The sequence below is a fragment of the Dermacentor andersoni genome, chromosome 5, assembly GCF_023375885.2.
Source record: "Dermacentor andersoni chromosome 5, qqDerAnde1_hic_scaffold, whole genome shotgun sequence".
NCBI lineage: Eukaryota > Metazoa > Arthropoda > Arachnida > Ixodida > Ixodidae > Dermacentor > Dermacentor andersoni.
This window is the reverse complement of record NC_092818.1, coordinates 87942373-87953639: the sequence shown is the minus strand read 5'-3', so window position 1 is coordinate 87953639 and position 11267 is coordinate 87942373. Positions and strand designations below refer to the sequence as shown.

At 43.2% G+C, this 11267-nt stretch overlaps 3 non-coding genes across 3 annotated transcripts; all 3 read right to left on the bottom strand.

The window, feature by feature from the left end:
• Positions 1-3656: 3656 nt before the first annotated feature.
• On the bottom strand, positions 3657-3731 carry TRNAS-GGA (transfer RNA serine (anticodon GGA)). Its single transcript has one exon. It is a non-coding gene; the product is annotated as a tRNA-Ser (tRNA).
• A 203-nt stretch (positions 3732-3934) lies between these two features.
• Positions 3935-4009, bottom strand: TRNAS-GGA (transfer RNA serine (anticodon GGA)). The gene has a single exon. It is a non-coding gene; the product is annotated as a tRNA-Ser (tRNA).
• A 203-nt stretch (positions 4010-4212) lies between these two features.
• TRNAS-GGA (transfer RNA serine (anticodon GGA)) lies at positions 4213-4287 on the bottom strand. The gene has a single exon. It is a non-coding gene; the product is annotated as a tRNA-Ser (tRNA).
• Positions 4288-11267: the final 6980 nt, after the last annotated feature.

Here is an 11267-nt window from a genome sequence, read left to right as displayed (position 1 = left end):
CAGCTAAATATAGGTGGAGCCGCTCAACCGATGGTGACGATGACGGCGAAAGTTCTACTGGAGTGTCCATTTAATTGCTATCGTAATAAGACACAAGCAGCTATACAGTGGAAAGGCATTGCGTTGAGCAGTAAAAATTCTGAGTACCATGCAATCAGAGACCTTAATCCGGGTCGCGTTAAACCTTGTCGGAGTTACAATAAAGTTGTATCCATCCGTCAATCCATAGTGACCTTTTAAAATAAAATCGGCGTAGTGTGTCCTTGTGTTACGTTTAAAAATTTCAGTTTTTACAGCGAAGCTGTATATGGCTAGGGTTGCGTGTGTTTTTCAGGTACGTCAAGAAAACTATCATCATCAATGACTCATACCTCCGTAAGCACTAATTTCCCCGTAAGCAAACGAAAAATGCAATGGCTCATGACCCCATAAGGCAGAGGCTACAAGTACTGAACAAAGTGAAGCGAGCAGTGCCAAAATTCTTTCTAATCACACATACAACATAGAATACAGCATGTCGAAAACTGTGATCATTAATGGCTCATACCCCTGAAGGCAAGGAAAAAATGCAATGGCTTATAGCCCAGTAATGTTCATGGCTACTGAGTTTGTGTGGGTTAGTGGCGATGAAACTACCCCAGTGGTCGTTGTCGGTGATTTCAATGTGGATGTGTCAGGACCGAAAATGGTGTCTTTTACGCGTTTCGGGTTGCAGGCGTATCAATCAATCGATCGATCGATCGATCGATCGATCGATCAATCAATTAATCAATCAATCAATCAATCAATCAATCAATCAATCAATCAATCAATCAATCAGTGGGTCAGTCAGTCAGTCAGTCAGTCAATCAAAGGATTTTGTTTCCAACCTAATAGTTGGGGTCACCCCAGGCGAAAAGCGGCAAAATGCAGCTTGAAGGTGCCTGGGGAAACGTACGCAAGGCGGCATACACAAAAATTGCTCGCGATGCCACACTGATCCGGCCTAACCGACCACACATCGGCGTACGTGGATCATTTTGACATTTTCAATGAATGTATTCGCAGTTGCGGGTATGCCGATATCAAGAAGATCATGAACACGCACTTCGCATGGTTTAACCGTGATGACACTACCGCTGTGATCATCGTTGGAGACTTCAATGTGAACATTTCTAAACCAGACAAGAAATGGTTCACTCAATTTGTGCAAGAAAAGTTTGGGTTGAAGTGCCACATCAATCCAAGACACCCAACTGCTAAACAATGGTCGAGTATAGATCTTACTTTGACTAAGATTCTGTCTAAGGTTGTAACCAAATCAATCAGTGTATATTTATTTATTTATTTATTTATTTATTTATTTATTTACTTATTTATTTTCAATACTGCCAGTCTCTTTATCAAGACCATAGCAGCTGGGCACATTGTTACAATGTAAGCGTTGATACAACACTATTCATAGAACATGTGAATACAAAGTACAATAAACTAGATACGCTACATGTAGCTACACAGTACAGTCTGGAAAAATACAAAATGCAAAAAAAATAAAGACATCATTTCATGCATATAATTAGTGAAGTCAGCTATAACAATAAAACAGATGTTATAAATACAATAAATTGTCATTCAATGCAATCTCGTGAAATATAAATGCAACACAACCATTTACAACCTAACAGTGCATAACTTAGTACAATCTAACATAACATAACATAAGAGATAGACCTAAACAATGTAAAAAACAAATTTGCATAAGACTAAAATATTTCTAGCAGTCATTCCTTATTCTTTCCTATCATGTTACTAAAAATTGAAGGCGAGTCTATATCAGCTATTGCTGAGTCGAGGTGGCTCCACTCCCTAACAGCAGTAGGGAAAAAAGAGTATCTAAATGTGTCCGTTTTACAAGGGTACTCAACTAACATTTTATTATGCTTATGGCGGGAAATACGGGACGTAGAGAAAGTTATGTATTTTGACGAATTTATGTTAAAGCGGTTGTGCAACAGGTTGTGTATGAATTTTAGCCGAGCTTGCTGTGCTCTGTTTACCAGTATGTCCATTCCGGATGAAGCCAGGAGTTCTGTGGGCGAGTCAGTGGTTTTGTACTTGTGAATAAAGCGTATTGCTTTTCTTTGAACTTTTTCCACTTCGGCTATGTTCGTCTTTGTGTGAGAAAACCAAACCGTGTTGGCGTATTCTAGTACTGGACGCAGAAAGGTTTTAAAGCACAGCAGTTTGATATGACCGGGAGCAGATTTCAGGGACCTTTTAAGGAAGAAAAGCTTACGGGTGGCTGCTGAAGTGATGTTGGCAATGTGCTTATTCCACTTCAAGTCTGATGCTAGAGTCAGTCCTAGATACTTGTGTTGCTGAACATTAGTTAGGGGTGTACCATTGAGAAGGTAGGTGAATCCTGACTTAATCTTCTTTGTTGTTACTACCATTGTCACTGATTTCTTGATGTTGATAGACATTTTCCATTGTTCCCACCAGGCATTCATCTCGTTAAGGCATCTGTTCAAAGCAAGGTGATCTTCATAACTTCTTATTTCTTTATATATAATGCAATCATCTTGCAAAAAGCTTTATGCTGCATGCTATGTTATTGACGATATCATTGATGTAAATTAAATATAGTAAGGCACCCAAGACCGAGCCCTGGGGAACGCCAGATGTGACAGGAACTGTATCAGATGATGCTTCATCATGGAAAACGAACTGTGAACGTTGTGATAAAAAATCCCTATTCCAGGCTGTAATGCTTCCATTTCCAATAATTGACTCCAATTTTGCAATTAGCTTGTTGTGACACACACAGTCGAATGCTTTGCTAAAATCTAGAAATATTATATCTGTTTGACCGCGGTTGTCAATAGTCTGTGCTAGGTCATGTATAACTTCAGTCAATTGCTTTACTGTTGACATCCCGTGCTGAAATCCATGCTGGTTGGCTGTTAGTATGCCATTCTCTTCAAAATATGTTGTTAAGTGTTTTAAAATTATATGCTCTAGTATCTTGCACGATGTACTAGTTAGTGATATCGGTCTGTAGTTGGAAGGAGAGTTTGTGTCACCTGATTTATGGATTGGCATTATCTTTGCTTTTTTCCAGCTATCTGGCACACGTCCGGTTGAAAGTGATATGCGATAGATAATGCCAAGATACCTGCTGCACAATTCTGCGTATCGCTTTAAGAATTCGTTCGGGACGTCGTCAGGGCCACTAGATTTTTTCGTGTCTAATCCGAGTAGGAGGTTAAAGATTCCTGAGTCAGTTATGTTTAGTGAGTCGATAGTGAAACCTGTAGGAATTATTGGGGAGACAAAGCCGTTATCTGCAGTAAATACCGATTGCAAGTACTTGTTGTATGCATTAGCTTGAGAAACTTTTTCATCGTGGCGTCGTTCTGGCATAATTACTTTGCGTGCACGGAAGTGATTCCAAAATCTGCGGGGATTACTTTTTACGAAGTTAGGCAGGGTAGTAATAAAATATTCTTTTCTGGAGTGGCTTAGTTTGACTTTAAGTTCTGCCTTGGCGGTAATCAATTTTGATGTCTCAAGTGATTAATAAAGGGAAAATCAGACATCCACCCGTTCGTAGCAATTGCTACAAAGGAAACCCATACGGGTTCCTCGAAAGAAAAGCCTCAAGTTGAAGAAAAATTCGTCCTGGTCCGGGACTCGAACCCGGGACCACCGCCTTTCCGGGGCAGCCGCTCTACCATCTGAGCTAACCAGGCGGCTAGCAGATGGCAGGGCGAAGTCGAATTTGTCGACAACACACGAGGCAAAGGCAAGGTTTGACGTAGATCTGCGGAAACCCGCAAGGTGGAGAGAAGTAATGAATAAAGGGAAAATCAGACATCCACCCGTTCGTAGCAATTGCTACAAAGGAAACCCATACGGGTTCCTCGAAAGAAAAGCCTCAAGTTGAAGAAAAATTCGTCCTGGTCCGGGACTCGAACCCGGGACCACCGCCTTTCCGGGGCAGCCGCTCTACCATCTGAGCTAACCAGGCGGCTAGCAGATGGCAGGGCGAAGTCGAATTTGTCGACAACACACGAGGCAAAGGCAAGGTTTGACGTAGATCTGCGGAAACCCGCAAGGTGGAGAGAAGTAATGAATAAAGGGAAAATCAGACATCCACCCGTTCGTAGCAATTGCTACAAAGGAAACCCAAACGGGTTCCTCGAAAGAAAAGCCTCAAGTTGAAGAAAAATTCGTCCTGGTCCGGGACTCGAACCCGGGACCACCGCCTTTCCGGGGCAGCCGCTCTACCATCTGAGCTAACCAGGCGGCTAGCAGATGGCAGGGCGAAGTCGAATTTGTCGACAACACACGAGGCAAAGGCAAGGTTTGACGTAGATCTGCGGAAACCCGCAAGGTGGAGAGAAGTAATGAATAAAGGGAAAATCAGACATCCACCCGTTCGTAGCAATTGCTACAAAGGAAACCCATACGGGTTCCTTTGGACTCGAACCCGGTGGTCCCGGGTTCGAGTCCCGGACCAGGACGAATTTTTCTTCAACTTGAGGCTTTTCTTTCGAGGAACCCGTATGGGTTTCCGTTGTAGCAATTGCTACGAACGGGTGGATGTCTGATTTTCCCTTTATTCATTACTTCTCTCCACCTTGCGGGTTTCCGCAGATCTACGTCAAATCTCAAGTGATTGATTTTTAGTCTTCTTCAAAGACCGACGTAACCTTTTCCCTTTTCGTTTGGCATGAATTACCTCACGCGTTACCCATGGGTTGTATCTGCGCGATTTTCTTGTTTTTAATGGTATAAATTGTTCAATGCAGTCATGTATTACTGTCTTAAACTTAATCCAGAGGGAATTTGCGTCTGCCGAAGGTTTGCAAGCCATTTCCGCAAAATCCGTGAATTCATGTGCCATGTACGTCAAAATATTGGCGTCGTCCGACTTCGCAAAGCCGGTAACGGTGCTTTCTAAAGACCTTTTTTGCATGCTAAACGACAGAGGTAGGTGACATATTGGAATATCGTGGTCGGATATACCTTCAACAATACTAGTGTGTATTTTGTTTACAAAGAAGTGATCAGAGAGTAGTATTAGATCAAGTATATTACTTGCAGTACCATGTGAGCGTGTTGGTTGATCAACTAGTTGTTGTAGGTTGAAGTTGAGCATTAAATGAATTAGTGCTTCTGAAGTACGTGATGAGTATTGCATTTTCTTCCAGGTTATTTCTGGAAGGTTAAAGTCCCCCATGATGATAATTCTTAGGCTGTGAGCGTGGCACTGCAGAAACTCATGTGTGTTCTTTATGAAGCTTTCGTCCGAGTCAGGACTTCGGTAAACGCAGCCTACAATTATGGCAGTGTTGTTGCAGGTAATTCTGCAGAACACGGCCTCAGCATCCCTCACATTTGGCAACGGTTCGTATGGGAGGGATTTCTTTATTAGCAGTGCCACGCCACCACCACGTGTCTGTCTGTCTTTTCGAATGGTGGAGTAATCGGGAGGCACAAATTCGTGATTTAAGACAGCCGAGGGAAGCCACGTTTCAGTTATCGCTACTATGTCTGGATTATGTTCGAAGAGTAGATTTTCAAGCACGTCAGTCTTATTACCAAATCATGAAAATAAATATATGTACCATTGTCTAACCATCTGGGATATGCTACAACTACACTGGCCATCCACCTTTGCTCTTCAATTTTTTCTAGAGTCAATGCTGATATTTCATTTAATGTTAAGAACTGGTTTGAGGTTGCTTGGTGGTGCTATCGGCGATATGTCCGAAATTTGACAACTTTTGGTTATCTTTTAAAGGTTTCATCTTTTTTGTCCTGTCCAACCTTATGTTATTTACTTGTAAACTCATATTGGTGGTACTTTAGTGGCTTCTGTCCCGTTACAGCAAAGAAAGAGTGCCAAACCTGCTTGGTATCTTTTTCTTTACCAGCTGTCCCCCCCCCCCCCCTTGTTGACTGATAGTCTATATTACTCTTTATAAAAGACGTTTAGACATTAAACAATAGAAACAAACAATAAAGCTCGACAGGTGATAAGGAACCCGATAAAATCAAAAGTGTAGGCGTACTAAAAGTTCGTGTCATAGTCAAAATGCATGCATTACCTATTTCCTTGTTCTTCGCACACCGTAAATTCTTCTATGGATACCAGAAAAGTCATTTAGGGCACTCAGTAATCAGGGCACAGTAAGAACAGCCAACCGCTGCTGTTTTTTTTTAGGAAATAGCTTCAAAATTGTGTGTTGGTCATTTGATCGCATTATGTTGCAACACAATAATGTTTGAGTTGTACAGAAATCTGAATCACACTCCTCTACTTGTTACCCAGTTTGCATTCTACTGCTTTTGGTCTGTAACGTTTCTTTCTTACGACTCAAGCATGACTGAGTGTTAACCACTTTCAGCACACATGAGAGAACTTTCCGCGACTCATCTCAGAGCGGCTTAGAGGTCCAACCAAGGCTCAAACGGGGAACCGAAAATTGACCAGTGACTAGGGCGTATAGCCTTTGCGCCGATCACAACCCCCTCGATCCTCTGTCGTGGTCAAAAAACAAAACAATAAAAGAAAATATATACGAGTGAAGCCTTAGCGACCGTAATTAAAAAAGATAGCTAAACAAAGTTACCTCCTGCGGTGTCTATTACTGCATTTACGTTGAGTCAGTAACAAAACTCAAGCATAAAAAAGTCCAAGAAGTATACAACAACGAAACAATAAGTTAGCAGTAACTACCAGACCGGAAATAGTCGTACGGAGAAAAGAGATATCGGGGCGTGAGCAGAAAGAAAACCTAACTACGAATCAATAACCCCCCCCTCCATACTTTGGAGCAAGAACGAATCACATGGAATGTGCGTTTCCAGCAATTACCTTATTGTAGTAAAATTCTAAAAAAGATAGCTATAAAGAAAAAGTCAATAAAATAAAATTGTACGTCATTTGCTTCAAGAATTCATTTAATCTTGCCGTACTAAAGTACATCTAATCTTTTCCATCCCTTTTATTTCACTCTTCGGAGTGTCTTACGTTTATGTTTGGCATTTCGCTTTTCATGATCACTAAATTTTAAGAAAACTGTGGGCGGCTCAATTTTTTTGCAATTTCCTCCATTTCCACTTTCGTTTTTGCTGTTGAAATTTATGTGACGCAACCGGTTAGCATATACTACATGCATACTGTGTGTTTTTTTTTTTTTTTAGTGATGCGCGGGCGCCCCGATGAAGAAGACGATCAGCTCCTTGGGCTTGAGCTGTCTGCTGAACTGGCCAGCGCCGGAATGTTTTATAAATATATCTTTTAAAGAGTCTTCAGTGTGATGAAACCCTCGCTCGTAAAACATTGTCGGTGGAGAAGAATGGCGCTCTCTGTGCTCTCCATGCAGCACTGCAGCGGCCACAACACCTAGTTTTCCGCCGTGGCTCCCAGTGACGACACCTCGTCTTCCTCTGTACCTGCGACTCCAACTCCAACGCACGTGATGGTGACCAGTCCCCGCTATACTGACATATTCTACAGCCAAGATAATCTTGACGCATAGGACTCACTCCGCATCTATGAGTGTGTTTGCCAGAACTGCCGCGACCCTACCATAATGCTAGCAAATGCATATCTTACTGGGGCGGAACACCACGCGTACTCTCGACACATGAAGACGAGCTCTCTAGCTGGGACACCTTCATGGATCATCTCCGCGACTTCTTTGGAAACCCGTCCGGTCGCCAACATGCTGCAAGAAAGAGCTCGCTTCGCGAGAGCACTCTTCCTCTCAGTCGTATGTCTCGTACATACAAGACCTGCTCCCTCGTTGCCGGAAAGTCGACGAGCAAATGGCTGAGGTTTACAAAGTAGGCCACATCCACAAAGAGATAGCGGACGACGCATTCAACTTGTTCACCTACAAGATTGTTTCCACCATAGACGTCATTCTAAAAAAATTCCGCCGATTCAAGGTGGCCAAGAGCCGCCTCGTCATTCCCCAGCTCTCCCGTCTCTCTAACACGGCTGCGACGTCATCCTGCGTCCACCTTACCACTGCACTGCCCTTCCATGAGAACATGACGTATATCGTTCGCCGCGAGCTTGAGGCTGCGAGTCCATCCCCGTTCAATCCACGAACACTTGATCACACCACTGACCAATCAGCCCCCGCCATCTCCATCATTCTGGCAGTCGTGCGGAAAGCATATACCAACCTTAATTTCTGAATCCCCTGACCGCTGAAGACCGCTGTACTTTGCAACGACCTGCATTCTCCTCACAGATTTCGCAGCCTTATTGAGTTAAGAACTCCTGATGACAAGTCAATCTGCTTCCTTTGCTACCGAAGTGGCCAAGTAGCCCGCCACTGCCGCACCTCCTGGACCATCCCCATATTGAAGCTTCTCTTCCCCCTCTCCTCCTTCATATGATGATGCTCGCCGCTACTCACCCCACCATATGTCTCCTACCTCTGAGGTCCTTGTAGCACATCCTTGAATAAATTGGCAACCCTTCGAGCATAATCCAATAAAAACGTGCCAGCGTTCTTAATTCAAATACACAATTTCAAACTGTTTCCTCTCCTTATTTTCTGCAAACAAGTAATTTGGACAGTGGACCTACGCGAAGCAAGTTACATGCACCCTTCTGACAAGAAAGTTATGCTTGGAATAAAACTATTCGATGTGTTATCATTGAAAAAAAAGTGATCCTTGGGGGAAAAAATGTCCTTTCGACAAGCCGTTATGTAGGTCATAATGTAATAAATTCAATTTTTCGGGCGTGCTTTCTCATCGTGTATCTTTTTTTTACCAATAACGGTGACAGGCTCATTTAGCCGTATATGATATTTCAATGTTACCTAGTTCCAAAGCATATCGTTACACAAACAATACAGAACGCGCATATATATTAACGGTTACTTCATAATTGATTCACTGGACGTGAACTGCTCTCATACCGTAAGTTATCCAGAATGTGTTATTGAAACTAGGTTCGGAGAAACAAAACAAAACAAAAATTTGCCCAGCATCTGCGCAACATTTTAGCTAAGTGCGAATCTTACCGCATACACCGTACGTGAATTTCATGCGTTGTTTCATGGCCTTCCTCGTGAACCAGTAATTTTCAGAATCCTAGCAACAACGTGGATGTGCGGCGTGAACTCCTTTATAATCGCCAGTCTGGCGAGCAGCAACGCTGTGACATTTAGCAAACACGACGAGACATATAAACTAAGCATAGACATAGCTTCCGAACTATACTGGTTAGAGCAAAGCTAATCTACTTCTGTGCCCCAAGCTGTAAAGCGACGAAGATAACATAAAAAATGCGCCCGCCTAAAAATAATCAAGCTCAGAAAAAAAGAACAGTATCATGGCACAGCAGAGTACTGTCACTGTGCGTACCGCCAGCTATACTGCGAAACAGAATGCAGTAATACAGTCTGTGCTGTTTTAATAAAGCGTCACTTTGCTTGAGGGAGCTGAAACGAAGTGGCGATTAGAATTTCTACTACAATCATTCACATCAGCGCGTGTGCGTGCGTGTGCGTGCGTGTGTGCGCGTGTGTGCGTATGTGTGTGTGTGCGTGTGTGTGCGCGTGTGCGTGTGCGTGTACGTGCGTGTGCTTGTGTGTGCTTGTGTGTGTCCGTGTGCGTGTGCGTGTACGCGTGTGCGTGCATGTGCATGTGTACGTGTGCGTGTGTGTGCGTGTGCGTGTGCGTGTGCGTGTGCGTGTGCGTGTGCGTGTGCGTGTGTGTGTGTGTGTGTGTGTGTGTGTGTGTGTGTGTGTGTGTGTGTGTGAAAGGTGAAGAAGGGTGCTTAGGAGTCGCCCGTTGAGTACGAGCGGGCACTCCTTCAAGGAAGGCGACAGGTGTCATCCATCTTCATTTAGGGCCGGACTTCATTGTCTGCGCGTCGCTTATCGTTTGGCGATTGTGGCCGGCCATGTTGGTGAGGCACATGTTTGAGCGACGCACTGGATGCTGCATCCAATGCTAGGCCAAAATATTTCCATCACTGTCAGTTTACCTTGCTCCTCTTCATTACTAGTTGACCATGTCCCAAAATTTTTCTTTTACGCTTTTGACACCGCGCACGATAACTCAATCTATGTCATCCGAGATTGCGTGTTCGGAGGATTGCACATAATTAATAGTAATTATGTGCCCGCCTAAAGATAATCAAGCTAAGAATTAGGTAATAGTACTGATGAATACAAGACTTGATGTTGATTTTTGTTTCTTTAGAAAATTGAATTTTCGCTTCACTGAATGCAAGACAGTAACATTAAAGGGACAGGCAACCGTTCAGAACATAAATCGAGATAACCCACCGGTGTAAGGCATGCGTATCGTATTGGTTAAAGCGATCTATATTTTTCTCATTAAACATAGATTTATAGTTTTAATTCTTCACCCAAAGTAGCTAAATATGACCTTTAGCGCCCCACGCAGCAGCAACATGAAGATGCATAAGCGGCCTTTCACGTGACCTTCTATTAGTGTCCGTGGTTCCTGGCCTTTGTATTATTATTGAAATTCCGTACACATTTATCCCTTATTAGTTTTCTGGCTTGCGAAGTGCAGATAAGCCTGCATTTTTAGTGAATAGAGAAGTGGCACTGCCTTCGCCTTCGATTTGGAGGAGTTGGCTTTGCTTGTCTATCGGCAGAATAACGACGACGGGGGGCCAGCCAGCCATGGCGTAGGCGTGTCCTCCGGGAAAAAACACGGTACAGTCATAAGGAAAGACGGTACGATAACGCAAACTTATTCTACCATCTTCTTATTTCCGAAAGTGATTTAAAATGTCAAGATGTAGGTGGTTAGCCACAGTTGCACTCACTCCTGTGAGAGCAGAACGCTGGGCGGCTTTCACAATTTGCGAGGCCGGCTTAACGACATCGCTTGTACTTTTCAGCAGTGCTAGAGGAGGGATTCTTTCTTCTTTAGAAGCTGCTCAGATCGAAAAATTCTGCTTACAAAATACCTACGCGCTTTTTTGAAGCGACCGTTACAGGCGTAAGCACCACCTAGGGTAAGCCTTTCCGTTACGCCTTAAAAAAAACTACATCCTTAAAAGTCGGTTGTCAACAACCTCTTTAACAAGGACAGGCACAAACTCGCAGCTGCGTCACTTTTTCATCCAACAGGTGTGTATCTTATGTACGACACTACCTCCAGCTCAGGAAAATTTTCAAATAATATTTATTTAGCTACATTACTTTGCTTTCGCGTTTTAAGTGCTTTTAATGAACGGGGACTATTTTAGTGACTGGATAATGCCGAAT